Here is a 20,819-nt window from a genome sequence, read left to right as displayed (position 1 = left end):
ATGCACAAATGTGTGGCAGCTCTGTGCTTTTGGGTTGTGAATTAGGATCACATACCACTGGAAAGTTCTAAATTTCCATTTTAAAAAGGCTGCATACAGATACAACTATAATGGCAAGCAGGCGGTTTAGTTATTGTAGTAACATGTTTCTGGTCACTACAACTGTAAAAAAGAAAAGAAAAAAAGCTGCTGTGTACCATTCTCGTCTATATAAACTGTGTTTTCCTATACTCATATACTCCTGAAAAGACTTCAGTCCATTTTACATTAGACGACTTGCAGTGACTATGAGGATGTCAAAGAAGAGTTTGAAGAGAGTAGTTGTGGAAAATCAGAGCATTCTCTTTAGGAAACTTAGATACAAAAAAGTCTACTTTGTTTGGAACAAATTTTAATATGGTTAGGCTGCAATCCTATGGGAGTAAGCCCAACAGACCCCGGTGGGACTTACTTTTGAATAGACATGTGTAGGATGACATTGTAAGGATTCTACATATGACACTCCAGACTGTGTACATATGACACTCCAGACTCACCATGACTAGACCAGTTGAAATGAATGAACCTAACTTTAATGGATCTACTCTGAGTAGGACTAGCGCCCAAGTGCGTTGGCAAATATACTAAGTCTTCTTTTTTGTGGTAGGTTTGTGGCTCCATTCCTTCCTGGAGGAGTATGTGATTTTTTCATAAGTCACTCTGAGTTACCTTTTCTTTAAAAACAAACCAACCCACAAATGACTAATGAATTCAATAAATAATAGTAATAAATGAAGGGGATACAATTTGTATGAAACATTAGTTTAGTCTTAATGGATATGTTTATTGAATTCTTTTACCAAACACCAGAAATCAACAGACATGGCCTGTTACTCAGCTCCAGAACAAAGAACAAAACAACTCACCTGAAGAGAGTTTGTGTCGTTGCTCTTCCAATCGAGCAGTTTGATGACTTCTCCATAGATGGGGGAAATTATATGTATAATAACTAGAAATAAGTAACTTTATAAAAGACATTTTCGTGCTGCGATTTTGGAATACAGCCCCCACAAGGTACACAATGTGAATTCTTCAAATCCCCAGAACAAAGAGAAATACAGCTCATCAAAAACTCGTGTGTAGGGAGTGCAGAATGGAGCGGAATCGTGTTTCTTTCCCTTTCTCTTTTTAACATTCTTTCTTGCCATCAGAGTGGGGCTCATCAGATCTTCCAGGAATTGGACACAAATAGCATTTTAAGAGGGACGCAGGTGGCGCTGTGGGTTAAAGCCTCAGCGCCTAGGGCTTGCCGATCGAAAGGTCGCGGTTCGAATCCCTGCGGCGGGGTGCGCTCCCGCTGCTCGGTCCCAGCGCCTGCCAACCTAGCAGTTCGAAAGCACCTCCGGGTGCAAGTAGATAAATAGGGACCGCTTACCAGCGGGAAGGTAAACGGCGTTTCCGTGTGCGGCTCTGGCTCTGGCTCTGGCTCTGGCCAGAGCAGCGATGTCACGCTGGCCACGTGACCCGGAAGTGTCTCCGGACAGCGCTGGCCCCTGGCCTCTTAAGTGAGATGGGCGCACAACCCCAGAGTCTGTCAAGACTGGCCCGTACGGGCAGGGGTACCTTTACCTTTACCTTAGCATTTTAAGCTCTTGGCACATCCTCAGCATTTTGTCATCCGCTGAAATCCTGGTGCAACAAAGTTTACAAAATCTGGGCGAGTTTCTAAACTCATTCAGTGGAAGGTGTTTAAAAGTTTCCTTCAGGCATTCTAAGCTCTCAATAGTAGGGTGTGCCTGTGTATTCCTCCTTCATTCCTGTGTAACCTTTAAGCCCCAACGCAGCTGGCATCTAGTCACACAATTAATTTAGTTTCACCTCCAATATTGCATCACCTTCCTTAGAGAATCATGAATTTCCCAAGGCTGCCAGACAGAAGTCAAACACACGAGCTCCTAGGCCTGCTCATGTATACAGGTTCTGGGCAATCGTGGCTTATGCTCAGCCTGGTGCCCTGCTCATCTACTGGATTCACGTCAGATGACTGCTGGCAAAGTGCAGTGGGACCCAATGCTAAGATGGACCTAAAAGCCTGAGTCTATTCCAAAATCATGACTTTAGTGAGGCACGAGTAGGGCTTCTCTATAGGAAGTGAAGTCCAGTACACAAGCATCCCCTTGTGAGCCATGGCTGCATGTGTTTCTGTCACCTTGGCCCTATTCACACCTTACTCACCTGTGAAGCATACCCACACATGCAAGGCAGAGCTTCACTTTTAGGCCACCCCCACTCATCTTTTTGCAATAGCAGAGAAATAGTAACAAGGACTGCCTCTTTCCATATGAACCTACCCAGACCTTGAAATCATCTTCTGATGCCCTCATTCATGTGCCCCCTCCTTGAGAGGTTTGGAGGGTGGCAACACGAGAACGGGCCTTCTCTGTAGTGGCTCCCTGTTTGTGGGGAGTTCACCTGGCGCCGTCATTATACACCTTTTTAACGTTCCTTTTTAACCAGGCCTTTGATGGATCCAATTTACATCCTATGCTCTTTTAAAATGGGGGGTGTTGAGGGGACTACTGGGTTGTTGTTTTTATTTTTATTAGGTATTTTATGGTTTTATATCTTGATTTTAGTCTGTGAACCACCCTGAGACCACTGGGTATAGTGCGGTATAATAATAATAATAATAATAATAATAATAATAATAATAATAATAATCTGCTCACATTTAGAGGCTCTGCACGATAAGAACAGCTGCTCAGCCAAATTCATAAATATATCCTGGAATAGAATCATAGACTCATATTCTCTTTTTCTTATACAAAGAAAAGTTCTACAATTCAATACTTCTGGAAATACGAAGTTTGTGCAATGCACCCAACAGAAGCTGAAATGGAATTCTGCCCCCCTCCTTTTTTCTATTTTTCTTTTCAAATTCTAATGACTTTCCACAGATCATTTCAACAGCTTAGTTTGAAGGTGGTCTATTAAATTTCATTTGTGAAATCCCCCCTTTTCTCAAAGTTACTCACCCCTATGAGGTAGACTAGACTGAGAGATGCTGACTTGGTTGAGGCCATCCAGTGAGTTTTTTTTGACTGCGTGGAGATCTGAATCCTAGTCTCCTAGGTCCTAATCCAGCACTCTGGCCACTGCACCACACTATAATAAGCAGTACTTGATCAAGCTTAAACAACCACTAAAGCAGCGCCAGTGTGATGGTCTGGGATTCGGGCTCGGACTCGGAACCGGAGGAGTCTCGGTCTGCACCGGATCCTCTGCCTCAGGCGGCATCTGAACTGAGTATGGGGCCTGATTCTGAAGAGCCCCAGTCTGCACAGGTTCCCCTGCAACAAGCACCAGCTGAGCCGAGTCAGAGGCCTGAGCCGGACCAGGCTCCAGATGTGGGGATTACCTCGTTGCCCTCTGCTGGGCAATCACAGGCAGCTGCTCCATTACCAGTTGGGTCAGGAGAGGCTGAGGCGGCCTCTGGGCCCAGCACAGCGAGATACATTTATAGTGTTTCAAGATAATTTATTTATTGCATGTTAACACAATTTGGGGACGCAGGTGGCGCTGTGGGTAAAAAGCCTCAGCGCCTAGGGCTTGCCGATCGAAAGGTCGGCGGTTCGAATCCCTGCGGCGGGGTGCGCTCCCGTTGCTCGGTCCAAGCGCCTGCCAACCTAGCAGTTCGAAAGCACCCCTGGGTGCAAGTAGATAAATAGGGACCGCTTACTGTCGGGAAGGTAAACGGCGTTTCCATGTGCTGCGCTGGCTCGCCAGATGCAGCTTTGTCACGCTGGCCACGCGACCCAGAAGTGTCTCCGGACAGCGCTGGCCCCCGGCCTCTTGAGTGAGATGGGCGCACAACCCCAGAGTCTGTCAAGACTGGCCCGTACGGGCAGGGGTACCTTTACCTTTACCTTTAACACAATTTACTGTTTCTACCTCTGCTTGAGTTAAACATCTGCTACGCCACACAACTGGCTTCTTGCCATTTTAAGGATCAGTTTAATTTCTGCTGATTATTCTTAACATGTCAGAGCTGGCAACCAAGTAAAGCCGCTTTATCTTATTACACATAACACCAAGTTAATATATATAACAGCAAATAATTGCCTACTCATCATAATTGTTAACATGTCAGAGCTGGCAACCAAGTAAATCCGCTTTATCTTATTATACATAACACCAAATTAATATATGTAACAGCAAATAATTACACACTCATAATGCATAGGGTCCCCATATAAACCAGAAAATTCTCTTGACGCCCGGGGGCGGTAGCTATCGTGGCCACCTGGGGGGATTTTCTAAATTATGTCTGGGATTCTTTTATGTTCCCTTACGGAAGCGGAAGCACTGTGGAGAGGTCGCTTTGTTGTTGCCTCCCAGAAGACCCGCCTGCCACCCTGCCGTCCACTGCTGCCGGTTGCCCACAAAAAGCTCAACAACTTTGGATCGCTCAACTTTGGAAAGCTCAATTCAGTGGTACCTTGGGTTATTTTTTTCTGCCTGTTGTAGCAGTTGTAATGTGCAATGCAAGATGTTGCATGATTTTAAACCACATTTTTTGTGTATTTTACAGTGGTACCTCGGGTTAAGTACTTAATTCGTTCCGGAGGTCTGTTCTTAACTTGAAACTGTTCTTAACCTGAAGCACCACTTTAGCTAATGGGGCCTCCTGTTGCCGCCGCGCCGCCAGAGCCCAATTTCTGTTCTTATCCTGAAGCAAAGTTCTTAACCTGAAGCACTATTTCTGGGTTAGCGGAGTGTGTAACCTGAAGCATATGTAACCTGAAGCGCATGTAACCCGAGGTACCACTGTAACTTTTTGGATGGTCGCCCCAAGAAAGCTCAGCAACTGTGTCTGGATTTTTACCTCTTGAAATATGGCAACTCTAAGTTAGGGAGACTATGGTACATGACTCCACTTAAGACTGTCAAATACCTAGAGAAATTGTAATGATCATTCCTGGAAGTGTGGAAAGAGAAGGCCGGGTCGCACGCCTTGCCAAGCCACACCCCCAGGCTACATTCCGAGGCTACATTCCACAATGGCGCTGCCCTGCCCTCTCTTTGTCTGCTGTGTCCTGGCTGGGATGAGTCCTTAATCACTGATTGTGCCTCTTGCTTTCTTAGAACCAGAGAGGTGTGTGTTTGAAAACTTCTTACTCTGACTGTCAAAAGGTAAGTGTCCCACCTGCTGCTCCATCCACTTTTGCTTCTGGGCCTGCCCAGCCCAGACATATGGCTCCCCATTAAGGTTGCCCATGAAGATATGCAACCCTAGAGCTGAAAACTCCTGCTTTAAATCCCAAAAGTTATTTATTAACTTATTTAAAAGATGCAGCATTGGGGGGGGGGAGAGAAATAATTATTTTGTTATATAGTGCCATTTTTGCTTTTTGATATATATATATATATATATATATAATATATATATATATATATATATATATATATATATATATATATATTGATATTTTATTAGGTTTTCACAATAAAACAATAAATAAAAAAACACAAGAAAAAATACAGTAAAACACAAAAATACAAAAATAAAGACAATTAACATAGAAAAAGGACAAAAGAGAAAAAAAAAGAAAAAAGAAAAACAAAAAATCCTTCTTTTTTAGTTTCTCTTCTTTAGTTAACTTATTTTCCTGACTTCCTCATGCCTCCCTTTTTTGTGTTCCACTTAAAAATTGGTTCAGCAAGTTCATCTATTAATTTATCCATAATTATTTTTCCTCACATATTTTAAGTTCAAATTTTTATCTAGTATCCATCCATTCTTGCCTAATCTTTAACCTTATTACTAGAACCCCTTCATTTTGTTTCAATGTCATCAACATTCAAAAATTTTACAATGTTTCTGTAAGTAGATTTTAAATTTCCTCCAATCTTCTTCCACCAACTCTTCTCCCTGGTCTCTTCTCCCTGGATTCTGCCAGTCATTTCCGCCATTTCCATGTATTCCATTACTTGCATCTGCCATTCTTCCAAGGTGGGTAGATCTTGTGTCTTCCAATGCTTTGCGATAAGTATTCTTGCTGCTGTTGTTGCATACATAAAGAAAGTTCTATCCTTCTTTGGCACCAATTGGCCGACCATGCCCAGGAGGAATGCTTTTTGATATATATAAATGGGAAAGAAAATAAACCCCTTGCTTTAAATAGTGGCTCATTAAATTATGGGAACTGGAAGTCCTAAGTGATGTACTATTGACTCAGTGGAAGGAAAGCAACAATGAGAGTAGGAATGGAAGCCATTAGGGAGTTATTGGAATACAAGGCAAGGAATGCTATGGTGCAACATCTCCCACTCCTTATTGGTGTCAAGCTTGGAGAGTCCTCCCCTTCCTTTGATAACTTCACAGATAAGAATTAACAAGCAGTCAGTGAATTTATAATCCTTTTATTACAGCTTCATGTTGCGATCATAAAATCCACAGCTCCTGGCAAGGAGGGCAGTTGCCTACTCTAACCCCTACTTCCAACTTCCACAGCAAGAAACGCACCAATAGGAAGTTCCTCCCCCCCCCCACCTCCTTTGCTCTCTGATACGTTCAGACCTCGGAGTCTGGGGAGAAGGGGAGGTCCCCCATACTCTCGATTGACATCTCTCCTAGCTGCCCCCTCCCTTCTGGTTCCCGTGTCATTACCTTGTAGCTTGGTAGCTCCTCTCTAATCTGTTCGGCTTCTGTGTCTGCCTGTCTCTCTGCTTCTGAAAATGCTGGAGGCTGGGGGGGCAGCGGCAAATACTTCCCCCACCCCTCTTCTGAGAGAAGCTAATCTGCCTGCAACTGCATTCCCCCATCTTCAGATCCAGACCATTCCCTGATATCTGGTTTATCTCAGGGCTTCTCGAACTGTGGTACGCAGATGAGCTTTAGTCATGTGGTCTGCAGTGTCTGTGGGTTCATGGTTGAAGACAGGAGACGGTACATCCCTCCCATTAAATATTCATACTGATTTCTAATTATATTTCATTTATTACCGTATATACTCATGTATAAGCTGACTTTTTCAGCACATTTTTTATGCTGAAAAAGCCCCCCTCAGCTTATACTCAAGTGAGGGTCCTCTTTGCCACTGTCGGTGATGGCAGAGGAGGAACGAGCAGCCCAAACACAGCCCTTTCGGGCTGCTTGTTCTTCCTCCACCACTGCCACCATCAGCCTCTGTCTCTTGGCAGCACCCTAGGTAGGCAGGGGGACGGGAAGGGCTGAGGGGGAGAGAGAAGCCCCCTTTGCCATGTGCGCATGCATGCACACACACACTCTGGCCCACCAGGAGGTTTATGGTGTGGTGAACCGGCTTATACTCGAGTATATACAGTATATTGTATTACAATTTCTATGCACAACAATATACAGTGGTACCTCGGGTAGTAGCTCAACCTTTTTTATTCGACCGTCAGTCAGAAAAAAAAAATACAAATACATTTGTCAATACACAGTTAAAACATCCAGAAAGCTTTTAGAGCTTAGCCAATACTAAAAAGGGCTAAACAGATAGCCCCATATCAATACAGTCAATTATGGTCTTGCGACGCTTAAAGGCTAAAAAAAGAAATTTGGCCACCAAGAAAGGTATAGCTCTAGTAACATTATTCAGCAAGTGTAAAACCTGGTTTTCTCTGGGTAGGAAGCTAAGTTGACATAGGAGTGGGTCTATAAAATTTTGTCTAAGCTCTGCATAAGAAGGGCAAGTCAAGAGAATGTGTTCGGTGGACTCAACCACACCGATAGCACAATGACAGGTTCTCTGGGCGTATGGTACTCCCCTGTACCTTCCCCACAATATCGCAGAGTCAAGGACATTTAATCTAGCCGCTGTAAGAAGTCTGCGGTATTCCACATAGTAGATTTCTGCAAGGTAGGGGGCTGGTATGGTCCGATAAATCTGGTTCCCTAGGAACATCCCTGGTTTTACCTGGGCTATGTCCTCTTGTCTGGCAATATCACTCAGTCTCCGGGAGATCACATCTCTAGCTTGATTGTACGTCATAGACTCAAAGTAAAGGTGAGACAATCCGCAGGATTGAACCTCGTTAATGACCTCCCTTTCCCATGATGATTGGAAATCATCCCTCAATATCAAGGGGGCAATACCCACTGGTTTAAAACAGAACTTGAGTCATAGCCAGAGCTTCGTCTTCAAGGCCACGTACCGTAGAGCTTGCCAGCCGACCTCTAAACTCATGACCGCACCCGCTACCGAGGGGTGAATCCTAAGGATGGCTCTAAGGAATCGCGTTTGAATAGAATCCAGTTTCAAAAAATCCCTACAGGAGCCTAAAGAGATGCCCACCAAAAGAAGGGGGAGGATTTTCATTTGGAACAGTCTCAAAGCTAACTTCACTGATTGAGCCTGATTCTTAGCATATAGAGATCTAATCTGGATGGCTGCTTTAGATGCATTAGTTGTTATATAGTCTCTATGGGCCAGAAAAGACCTATTTGACCGTATTACTTGTCCCAGATATTTAAAGCAGTTAACCTGCTCTAGGGGAATCCCGTTCATTGACCATCAATGGAGTCTCGGTCGGGCAGAGAAGACCATGATCTTGGTCTTAGCATAGTTGGGTTGGAGCTCATGCTGAACACAGTATTCCTGTAGAGCTTGCAACATTCTCCTCAGTCCAATAGGGGATCTGGCAAGAAGTGCGGCATCATCCGCGTACAGAAGAACATTCAGAGATCGGCCTGCTAATTTGGGGGGGTGGAATGCATCATTGGCCATGTGAGTCACCAGAGAGTTAATATAAAAACTAAACAATGCTGGGGCCAGTAGACAACCCTGTCTTACCCCTCTAGTGGTGGTAACAGGGTTGGAGACTAGGCCTTTGTTGTCTAGCCTGATTCTCAAAGAGGTGTTTGTATGGAGGCTGATAATCAGATGAAGGAGACGACGATCGATCTTTGTAGCAGCCAATTTTGTCCATAGCTGCTTTCTAGAGATTCGATCAAATGCCTGCTTAAGATCAATAAAAGCCACGTGAAGGACCTTTGGGGCTTTGCCAGCATACTTTTCCGCCAGGTGGTTCAAGGTTAATATTTGGTCTGTGGTAGATCTCCCAGGGCGAAAGCCCGCCTGTTCATCGGCAATGATATTGTCGTCCTCCATCCATTTCGATATTTTGTTTAACAGGTACCGCGAGTAAATCTTCCCAATGACATTTAGCAAGCTGATTGGCATAAAGTTGCTCGGCTCTGTACGTGGGCCTTTCTTATGTATTAATACAATCAACGCAGAGCTCCAGCTTGAGGGAAATTTTGCTGTTTTGTTTATATACGTATAAAGTGCTGCTAGAAGTGGGATCCACCAATCTTTATTTGCTTTGATGGCGTCAATGGATATAAGGTCATCACCGGGGGCCTTGCCTGCTTTGAATCAGTCTATGAGAGTTTCAACTTCAGGGCATGTAACTGGGTCCCAATCGGGCAGTGCTTCCGGCTCCACCATATCTCCGCAGGCAGCGTGGGCTGCATACAGATCGGCGAAGTATCTTTCCCAAGTGTCCGCTGAGATGTGGGGTTCTATTCTTGCAAGCGGCCTACCCAGGTATCTGGAAATTAACTGCCAAAAGGAGGCTGGATTTCTATTCTCTGCAGCTATCAAAATGTTGTTCCAATTATTTCTTTCTGCCTCGAGCTTCTTTTCCTTTAATAGGGCTTTATAACTTCTCTTGAGGGTGATAAGACAGTTATTTGGCATGGGGTCATTTGATGCTCTGTACCTCGGGTTACATACACTTCAGGTTACATACGCTTCAGGTTACAGACTCGGCTAACCCAGAAATAGTACCTCGGGTTAAGAACTTTGCTTCAGGATGAGAACAGAAATTGTGCTCCAGTGGTGTGCAGCAGCAAGAGGCCCCATTAGCTAAAGTGGTACCTCAGGTTAAGAACAGTTTCAGGTTAAGAACGGACCTCCGGAACGAATTAAGTACTTAACCCGAGGTACCACTGTAAAATACACAAGAAATGTGGTTTAAAATCACGCAACATCTTGCATAGCACATTACAACTGCTACAACAGGCAGGGAAAAAAATATTTAATTGGTCTGCCAATTTTCATATGGTCAGGGGGCAGGGAGTTGGAAAACCACTGATTTTTATATTGTTTTTTGTGTGTGTGTTTTTTCTATCATCCCTGGTTTGGAAAGGTATCATAGAGAAAGAGGAAGAGGGTATTGTTTAATTGGCAATGTTATTTTGATGTGTCTCGTTTTGAGGTCCCTTCCCTTTTTGTTGTTGCAATTGTCTTTTTCCTCTTCTTTTTCCTCCTCTTTAATGATTATCCAGCAGTGGAAAATGTAGAAGTCCTAAAAAAATTAAAAATTGTAATTCCTTTAGTGCATTAAAATGTTTATATAATGGGGGTGGGTGTTCACATGTAGCGTTTGGTAATTAGTACTTTGCAATATTTTATTCTTAATATCCTTAGTAATTACAATAAATATATTTCCTGGTTCTAAAAAAAAGAACATGGGCAACACAATAAATGTGCTGCTGCAACCTAATATATATATATATATATATATATATATATATATATATATATATATATAAACTTCTTTTTAACCTGCATTCCAAGCCAGCCTACTACATAATCAGAGGCATTGTTCACTCCCTGGGTAAGAAAACAAGTTCCCATTTATGTCTGCCAACATTTTATACCTGTTGTAAATTCTTGATTTCAAAATGCCCATAATTATTTCAATCCTGGTTGTGTATAATAAGCTTCTTATGACAGGTCACTACTTTCTTATAAATATGATTATTTCTAACATGCAAAAGCTAAACACATGCACAGCAGAAATGCCAACAGCTTACTAATGTATAAACTGGAGGTGGAGCTTCTCCAGTTATACTGCCTATCATTTATCTCATAGTAGCAGCTAATTATGGAAGGACAGATTGTGAAGCTGAGGCTCCAGTACTTTGGCCACCTCATGAGAAGAGAAGACTCCCTGGAGAAGACCCTGATGTTGGGAAAGATGGAGGGCACAAGGAGAAGGGGGCGACAGAGGACAAGATGGTTGGATAGTGTTCTCGAAGCTACCAGCATGAGTCTGACCAAGCTGCGGGGGGCAGTGGAGGACAGGAGTGCCTGGCGTTCTCTGGTCCATGGGGTCACGAAGAGTCAGACACGACTAAACGACTAAACAACAACAACAAGCAGCTAATTAATTGCTACTTATACACTATATATCTCAGTAAAACTGATTTCTTTACAAAAAGAATCAAGCCACAGAATTTCCATAGAATCCTTCGGGATTCCTTCAGGCTACCCAGTACCTCTTGGCTGACAGTATATAGTCTGCAGCCTTTGGTTAGTCAACCCTTATCCAACCCATGAGAGTGGATAGATAAATCTAGTTTATGTTAATTTCACATTTTCATTTATAAGTCCATTCTGTCCCATTTCTACATCAATCTGCTTTTTAAAAAAACTATGCAAAATTTCATATTGAAATAGGTTTTGTCACAAATACATATTTTATCACAATGCATACATGTATTTTTCTTTTTGTGTAGACGTTTTTAAAAATACACATTTTAATGCATTTTGGTACCTTTTTATTTTTTAAAAAAAACACACACCAAGCACTCTAGGAACACCAGGAAGTGATGTCAAAGTTTCTTTCTTATGTCAGTTTTCTGACATATTAACTGGGCTGAGGATTGGGCTGCCTGGCAGGAAACGGTCGTTGCCTATTGGCAACAGCAGTATTCACTTCTGGAAACACAGTTCCATCTTTACAAATGTATTCAGATACTCTTATGAATTATATTTATTTTACTTTCTGTAATTGGAATCATGCTGTTGCTAAATGCTTATCTCTTCAACCTATCACCTTGGTACCTACACATACTTTCAACCCTTATTGTGTGATCAATTCTCCTTTGGTCTGTAAATTGGTTTAAATTTATGTAAATTATAACTAAGTTGAGGAGAATGGACATATTGACTATACTATATTGTATTGTCTATACCAGCCTTTCTCAGCCTTGGGTCCCCAGTGGTCAGATGATGGGAAGTTGTAGCTCAACAACATCTGGGGAGCCACGGTTAAGAAAGGCTAGGCTATAATGATTGGTAGTGGCTTCTTCAGGGTTTCAGGAAAGTTGGTCTCCAGCCCTGCCTAGAGATTCTGGGGATTGAACCTGGGCTCTTCAGCATGAAGGCAGCTGCTCTGCCACTGAGCTACAGCCCATTTGTCGCTATATAGCACAGAGCACCTTTTTCTATACCATACTTGACAAGGAAGCATAGAAACCTATGACGGATTACTAAATTACAGGTCATTGTTTCTTCTAATCCAGGTGGAGCACATTTACAAAAATGAACATCTTCTCATTATCTTGTGAGTGCCTGGAGGGGGTTGGAGGATGGATGATGGCTAACAGATTGAGGTTGAATCCTGACAAGACAGAAGTACTGTTCTGGGGGGACAGGAGGCGGGCAGGTGTGGAGGACTCCCTGGTCCTGAATGGAGTAACTGTGCCCCTGAAGGACCAGGTGTGCGGCCTGGGAGTCATTTTGGACTCGCAGCTGTCCATGGAGGCGCAGGTCAATTCTGTGTCCAGGGCAGGTGTTTACTAGCTCCATCTGGTACGCAGGCTGGGAACCTATCTGCCCATGGACTGTCTCGCCAGAGTGGTGCATGCTCTAGTTATCTCTCACTTGGACTACTGCAATGCCCTCTATGTGGGGCTACCTTTGAAGGTGACCTGGAAACTACAACTAATCCAGAATGCAGCAACTAGACTGGTGACTGGGAGTGGCCGTCAAGTCCACATAACACTGGTCTTGAAAGACCTACTTTGGCTCCCAGTATGTTTCCGAGCACAATTCAAGGTGTTGGTGCTGACCTTGAAAGCCTAAAACAGCCTTGGTCCAGTATACCTGAAGGAGCGTCTCCACCCCCATCATTCTGCCCGGACACTGAGGTCCAGCGCCGAGGGCCTTCTGGCGGTTCTCTCGCTGTGAGAAGCCAAGTTACTGGAAACCAGGCAGAGGGCCTTCTCAGTAGTGGCACCCACCCTGTGGAATGCCCTCCTACCAGATGTCAAAGAGAAAAACAACTACCAGACTTTTAGAAGACCTCTGAAGGCAGCTCTGTTTATTGAAGCTTTTAATGTTTGACAGACTATTGTATTTTAATATTTTATTGGAAGCTGCCCAGTGTGACTGGGGAAACCCAGCAACTGGGCATGTTGCCAGGCAACTATGTGTTTATGTGCATATCAGAAAAAAAAATTCATCCCATGTACAAGGCTCATATTCTTGTTGGCTATCTGGAACTAATATCTGTAAAACACCTCTGTGGTATGAAGCATATTGGACAGGCTATAATGATACACTTTTAAACAGATTAAGCTTTTCAAACGAGGGCATAGTTGCATGCCTCTTTTTAATACTATACTGTATAATGCTGAAAGCAGTCCAGCTACAATCTTTGGACTCCTTATGGTGACCTGTTTATTACGCATTTATCCTGTTTAGCTTGTGCAAAGCTTATGCAGAAGTTGAATTAAATCTGGTCTTTATTAGGCTTTGTTTACAGGGCAGTTACACAACAAGCATTCCTCCTGATTTGGTCTACCCATTAATCAACTGATTATCCCACACTTCTCTGTGCATTTCATCATCACTTTCCTAACCACAAAAGACCCGCCTTACAAAATTACTTTACTCCAATTTAATTCCACATATAATTGCAACCTACATTTCCAGCATGCGACTGAATTACACCTGCAAAATACTGGCAGGCCAGAGGTGACTACAATCATGTCTATGTAGAAGTACATTCCTATTGAAATAAATGAAACCTGTCAAGTAATACACTCAGAAACAAGGGGAAAGTGCCACAGAGTTCAAAATGTAGTCGGTTCAAAACTCCAGAGACCCAGAATTTCACAGTGCATGAACTGTGATAAAAATTGGTTTGGACAAAACTGGCTTTCTGCTTCTGCTTCAGTCATTTATACTCTGGCTAGACATATGTGTAAACTAGTGAGTTCAAACTGCTTAACAACAACATTGTGAACAATGTGACTGAAGTTACAGTCAAAAGGCAAGATATTTTTGTCAGCAAACGTTGGTTATAATTATTATTCTTTATTATTTCCGTTCACTGCTGTTTTTAAAAATTCTCAAAGCAGTTCCCAAATTCCAGTTTGTCAAGGTAATATGACGGTCAGGGCAAGGAACGTTTGCAAGCAGAACATCAACTCATGGCTGTCTTTGGCCAACCACACTTCTTATCTTCTTGTCTTCTAATTTGACTAAGGCAGGGGTGAGAAACAGATGTTTGAATTCATCTCCCACAACTGCAGCCATCATAACTGTGAAAAGAAAGTCTTTGGAGATAGATGATAGATAGATAGAGTCAAACCTCAGTTCCCGAATGCCTCCATTATTGTACATTTTGGCTCCTGAATGCCAAAAACCTGAAAGTAAATGCTCCGGTTTTCAAACGTTTTTTGGAACCTGAACGTCCGACATGGCTTCCACTCCACGCCTCAGTTGTCGAACATTTCAGAAGTCAATCGGTCTTCCAGAACAGATTACGTTTGAGAACTGAGGTTTAACTGTAGAGATAGATAGATGAAGATGATAGGTAGATAGATGATAGATAGATGATAGATAGATGATAGATAGATAGATAGATAGATGATAGATAGATAGACACTGTCATATACTACTAAAGATTAACTTAAATATACCCCAGAACAGCAGCAATTATGTTAAAACTTTAAAAATGGCATGTTACATTGTTCCAACCTATTGAATCCTTAGCCTAAACATTTGAAATGGCTATTCAATTACACTCAGACTTGTAAAATGCTTATATGGTGCTTAGACCAAATAATAGTTTACTTTCTCAGGCAGTAGTTAGATTTTCCTCAACAAATAATCTGAAAAATCAAGCACTCATTCCTGAATAACCAGCAGAAACAAAAACTGATATGATAATCAGACAGCAGGGAAATGAAAGACTTCTGAAAAAGAAAGGCTTTCAAACAATGACAGAACACAAAGGGGACAAGCTGGTTTCCCAAGACAGGGAATTCCATATCTTGTGTGTCACTACCGAATGGCTACTAGCCATGGTAGTTCAACCTCCAGTGTCAAAGGCTGCATACAAGTTGCTAGTCATCACATGTATGGAGAGTGATGTTGCACTCAGACTCTGCTTAAAGGCTTCTCATGGGTCTCATCTGGTTGGCCATGGTGATAACAGGATGCTCAACTAGATGGGCCTTTGGCCTGATCCAGCAATGTCCTAGATTACTTCAAAAGTCAAATTAGAAGGGAGAAAACCTATGACTAACATACCATGTCCTACTAGATAATTATTTTAGGTTTACTGCATCAACAGCTTCTTCTTTTTCTTAATTCTTTTGGATCAAGTTTTCTATACCTTTCACTTAATATAGACAAATAATTAGTCATTTAGATATCCCTATTAAAGCAAGCAAATGTTCCTTTGGTCATATTTGTCTTCATTTGTCCAGAGTGCTTAGCATTATTTTTGTTTGTGTGATTATATAGGGGGGGGGTTGTCTGGTACAGGGTTGAAAGTTGTACTATGCCATTTCATAACAACACAATTGTAGGAAACTTTTAAAATTTACATATGTTAGCACCATATGTTAGCAAAATATTCAATATTATTAATTTCGCTTTTTTAATCTCCAGATTGTGATCTAATCCCTATCCCCCGGTAAACAGGAGAGCATCACTAAGCTAACAAAGGAAAGGCCTGGAATATCATTCAAATTCAAATCTTGACCTATGAGTTCTGCTGCCCTGTAAGCCACCTTCAAGAACACAGAATCCTTTAAAGGTCAAAGCTCTTCCAAAGGCATCTGCAAGAGTTGTCCATCTGGCTTCTTCTTTAGCCCAGCTCTCTTTGTTATACTTGGTTGAATTCTTACCTTTTTAGTAATAAAATTAACTTTTCTTCTGCCTTGCTTAACATTTCATTTTCCCCTGTCATGTAGATTTTGGCCAATGGCTTTAGCTATCTATTTCTTTTCAGTTGGGTTTTGTTTTTTCCAGTGTGGAAGTTGTGGCTTTCTTTTGGTTTTGTTACACACACACACACACACACCGAGAGAGAGAGAGAGAGAGAGAGAGAGATGGGCAGTGCTGTGGCCTAAACCATCAAGCCTCTTGAGTTTGTAATGCCAGCAGTTCAAATCCACACAACGAGGTGAGCTCCTGTCGCTTTGTCCCAGCTCCTGCCAACCTAGCAGTTCAAAAGCATACCAGCATGAGTAGATAAATAGGTACCACTGTGGTGGGAAGGTAAACAGCGTTTCCATGCGCTCTGACTTCCATCACGGTGTTCCGTTGTGCCAGAAGCAGTTTGGTCGTGCTGGCCTCATGACCCAGAAAGCTGTCTGTGGACAAACGTCAGCTCCCTCAGCCTGAAACCGGAGATAAGCACCACACCCCATAGTATAATTTGACTGGCCTTAACTGTCCAGGGGTCCTTTACCTTTACCTATATATTAGTACTGGGCTTTTTCACTTTCCTGCCTATAGAAGTTGCTGTTTCCTCTGGCTGAAAAAGTATACTGCAGCTAGCTCAAACGTTCTTAGTTGAGGATTTAGATTGAATAATAATGTTAACTATGTAGAGATTACAATGTTCTCCTTTCTCTTTTGCTCTTAATTATGTGCAGGTCTTTCTAACCAGTGGTCTAGTGGTTAGAACAGTGGTTTTCATCCAGTGTGCCATAGCATCCTGGGGACAACACTGGCCTCTGTGCCTATTCCTTCCCTCTGTCCTCTGATGCCCTCTTCATCTCTGCTTCCCAAAGGCTCTGCAGGCAAGGGGTGACATAACTGGGCTCCTGAGCCCCACAAGGGTGCTGTAGAAAGAATGTGCAGTGATTCATCAAGGGAGCCATGGACTCAAAAAGTTTGAAAACCTCTGGGTTAGAGTGTTGGAATAGGTCCTGGGAGACCAGGGTTCAAGTCCTGACGCAGCCATGAAGCTCACTGGGTGACCCTGGGCCAGTCGCTGTCTCTCAGGCTAACCTAACATGGTTTATTGCAACTATTAATATTGTTCAGTTTGATGTGGCTGGGTACATAAAAACTGAGTCCTTTTGGGATGAAGCATAGTCCAGACCCATTAGATATTATTCAAACTTTTACTTGCAGAACTCTCTTTAAAACATAACCAAAAAAAGTAAATGATACATCTAAACAGTTCCATATTTTGTCCGTATCCAGCACAGGCTCAGCACCTAAGCACCTGGAACCCCTGGAATCTCACACCACTCAGAGATTTGGGGGTGGGGTGGGCCATGCAACAACGTGTTTAGCATCCATCTGGTGTGAAGCTGCTATACTCATGTCCAGGAAAACTGACAATCTCAAGCTAAACTATACCTTTAAAACACATAATTCCCCTCAAATAATAATTTACCCTTCACAGATTTACCATTTCCAGCAACCCTTAACAAACTACAGTACCCAGAATTCTTTGAGGGAAAGAATGCACTTTGAATGTTCTTTAAAAGTAGTGTACATGTAGCCTCAGCCCCTATGTATAAACCCAGATATTTCAGAGCACATTTCAGTAGCTTTTCATCAGACTGGAGTAATTTGATCTCATTTGCCTGAATGCACCAGTTCCAAATGCTCGCTTCTTCACACAAATCTATTATATTAAAATTACCAATCATAGGCAATAGAATGTAACCATAGTGATGAGTGTTACCTGACCTGCCACTGTAGAAACCTCATCCCTATAGTTCATACTACATTTGAAGACACATCTACCCAGGACTTCCATTTTATTCAGCCAACTGAGGGCTTATCCAAACTTACATTTTCCTCTACATTTTCTAGGCATGGTCTGCATTCCATGTCCAAGTGCCTTCTTTCTTTCTTTCTTTCTTTCTTTCTTTCTTTCTTTCTGCTCCAGAGCTTTCCCCACAAAAATTTGCACTTTAAAGCTGAATCGGAGTAAATGGCAATCCACAGAAAACCCCAATTGCCATTTGTTGTGCTTCAGCTTTAAAGAGCAGGTTTTCGCAGGGAAAGCTCCAGACAAAAAAAGAGCGGCTACTCAGACACAGCACTTTAAAGCGGGGATCTGTTCCTGAAAAGAGTGGAGCAAAAGGTAAGTGTGGATAGGCCTGTAGTGCTTTCCTCGTTTCCCTCTTTATGAATGCCTAGGATGGAAACAAGGCAATATTATTGCAACCTACCTTCCCTCTCCGTTTACAGACCTTGTAATACGGGGGGGGGGGGCTATGGCCCTGCAGGTGTACTTAGCACAGTGTTATTTTTCTAGAAAAACTGGTGCCGGAACTCAGCACAAACTTCTCCCTTCTTGTCTTGGAATAGCAATGGCACCCACCTGAGAGAGCTCCTGCTGGGGGGGAAAGCCCTGACTCAGCAGCTATTAATGTCAGGTACTTAGCAGGCAAAACTGTTGAAATAAACATGTATTCATTACACAGTGAAAGACAGCCATAGAGTAAGCCACCCACATCTCACATAGCAAGGTGTCCCACCCTATTAGTTGCCATCAGCCGTGCCTCCACTCTAGATGGGATGCAGACAAAAGTTTCTCTTTCTGATCTTAGAGTTCAGGCAGGTTAGTACAGGAATAGGAGATCTCAGGAATTTCAAAGTTATCGCTAGTACTTTGTATTGTAACCCAAAGCATACAAGTGTAGACTGTTGTGCATGGTCTAAAAGGATGTGGGCAGAGAAATAAGAACTTGTGGACATCCAATGACAATGGATGTTCAAGTTTCAAAGGGACAAAAGAAATTACTAATTCACAAAGTGCATTAAATCACTCCCACAAGTGGCAGTGAAGGCCACTAACTTGGATGACTTTAAAAGAGTATTAGACAAATTCATGGTGGATCAATGGATACTGGCTAAATAATAATGATAATGATAATAGTTTCTATACCACCCTTCATCCAAGGATCACAAGGCAGTTTACAATATAAAGACACAAAAATACCTAACTTACAGGCAATGACCGTTTTGCATGGGGGTTGCATTCCTGATCCCCACACGCATCAGTGTGTGTAAGCCACCTCTGCCCCATTACACCTCTGCTCACACCTTTTCCAGCCAATTAAAATTTGTGGTGATGTGTGTGTGCATGATTGCTATGCTCTGCCTCCCTGATCAAAGGCAGCATGCTTCTGAATAATACCAGTTACTGGAAACCTCAGGAGTGTGTTCAAATCCTGCTTTCTGGCTTTCCATTGGCATAGCGCCCAAATGTATAGAGTGCCAACCACACTTGTAAAGGGATGGTATTTCAAGGAAGTGCCAAAGGCAATACTGTATGTGATAGGTGTAAGGTAGCAATTAGAGGATAGTGAGACAATAGGATCACTAATATGAATGCTGAAATAAACCAGGAATATCAGGTAAGAGCTAGTTGATAGGAGTTGACCGGATGGTATCAGGAAGTGGTGAATGCTTCCTTATGGAAAGGGAAGGTGCTGGTTACCTTGAAAGAGGTGGTGCTTTCTGCACCCAGGGTATAACATATTTTTCCGTGTATAAGACTATAATTTTTCCTAAATTTTTGAAGTTTAAAATAAGGGGTCGTCTTATACACGGATAGTGCATAGTGATTTTTTTTTTTTTTGAGTCCCAAAAAATAGGGATCGTCTTATACATGGGGGCATCTAATACACGGAAGAATATGGTAATTATAATTCCCTCCCAGCCATAAATATTCCTGGCGAAGGTGCATAAGAAGTTACTGTTTAGATTTTCTTGATTAGCCAGGCATTTTAATTATTTTGTATTGTTTTTATGCTTTGTTGTACTTGGTTGCCTTTATGTTTTCAAGGTAGGTGTTGTTGTTAAATGCCAATTAAATGCCTGAAGAGACTCTGTTTTAAATACATTCATCTGTAATGATGATAGAGTAAAACACTTCCTCTGTGTTATTCAGTTCCTGAGGAACACCACCAGGGTGGGTTTTCATTCTATTCAGAAAGCTTGTGAATTTTGCTGTTGCTAATGTTGAAGTAGCTATTTCAAACCAGTTTTGCTACGGCTGATGGTTTAGACTTGTCTTAAAGAATGTTTTCTGGTGGCTTTTCTTTCTTTCTAGCGTATTTCTTGTTTTTGCTGTATACAGTGGTACCTTGGGTTAAGTACTTAATTCGTTCCAGAGGTCTGTTCTTAACCTGAACCTGTTCTTAACCTGAAGCACCACTTTAGCTAATGGGGCCTCCCGCTGCTGCCGCGCCGCCAGAGCACGATTTCTGTTCTCATCCTGAAGCAAAGTTCTTAACCTGAAGCACTATTTCTGGGTTAATGGAGTCTGTAACCTGAAGCATATGTAACCTGAGGTAACTAGTTGTTTAATCATTTATAAGTTGCCTAGAGAGTTTATTATTTGATTATAGCAGGGTCCCTGAAAAATAAAATCTTCACTGCAGGTGAGTTAAAATATTATGGCATGCAACCCAATCTCCAAGTGGTGAAAGACACAAGGAGTGTCTTGTCTAGAGTTTAGTTTCTTTGGAATAAAGGGCAATGGAGAATGTGGCGTCTTTAGGATACTATAGGGTTTCCCCCCCCCCACAAACTTACAACCTGAGCATAGGAATGGCTCACAGCACTAACACCCCAGCAGATCTTGCTTCCCGTTACATTTCCAGGGATGCCACAGCAAAGATCTAGCACAGAGCAAGACATGTCTCTGTGTCTCCAGCTTCCAGCAGTGCTTAACTGGCCAACCAAGGCCATTGGCTTAACAAAGAAAATGGTTTGGCTGATTCAGAAGTCTCTCCTACTATTTTC

At 42.4% G+C, this 20,819-nt stretch overlaps 1 protein-coding gene and 1 long non-coding RNA gene across 2 annotated transcripts in view; one reads left to right on the top strand and one right to left on the bottom strand.

Annotated features, from left to right (window-relative positions):
- The first annotated feature begins 5,088 nt into the window (after positions 1-5,088).
- Positions 5,089-20,819, top strand: part of SDR16C5 (short chain dehydrogenase/reductase family 16C member 5) — a 37,431-nt gene continuing 21,700 nt past the window's right edge. The window contains exon 1 of the mRNA XM_079984671.1: positions 5,089-5,172. The gene's annotated coding sequence lies outside the window, so the exon portion shown is untranslated. The remainder of the gene's footprint in view (positions 5,173-20,819) is intronic.
- On the bottom strand, positions 14,105-19,629 carry LOC307220687. The gene is made up of 3 exons (XR_013841046.1): positions 19,018-19,629; positions 18,388-18,459; positions 14,105-14,287 (listed from the first exon to the last, which is right to left on the bottom strand). It is a non-coding gene; the product is annotated as an uncharacterized lncRNA (long non-coding RNA).

Source organism: Podarcis cretensis, assembly GCF_951804945.1.
Source record: "Podarcis cretensis genome assembly, chromosome: 7".
NCBI lineage: Eukaryota > Metazoa > Chordata > Lepidosauria > Squamata > Lacertidae > Podarcis > Podarcis cretensis.
Note: the sequence above shows the minus strand (reverse complement) of the source record. Positions and strands in the feature narration are given on the sequence as shown.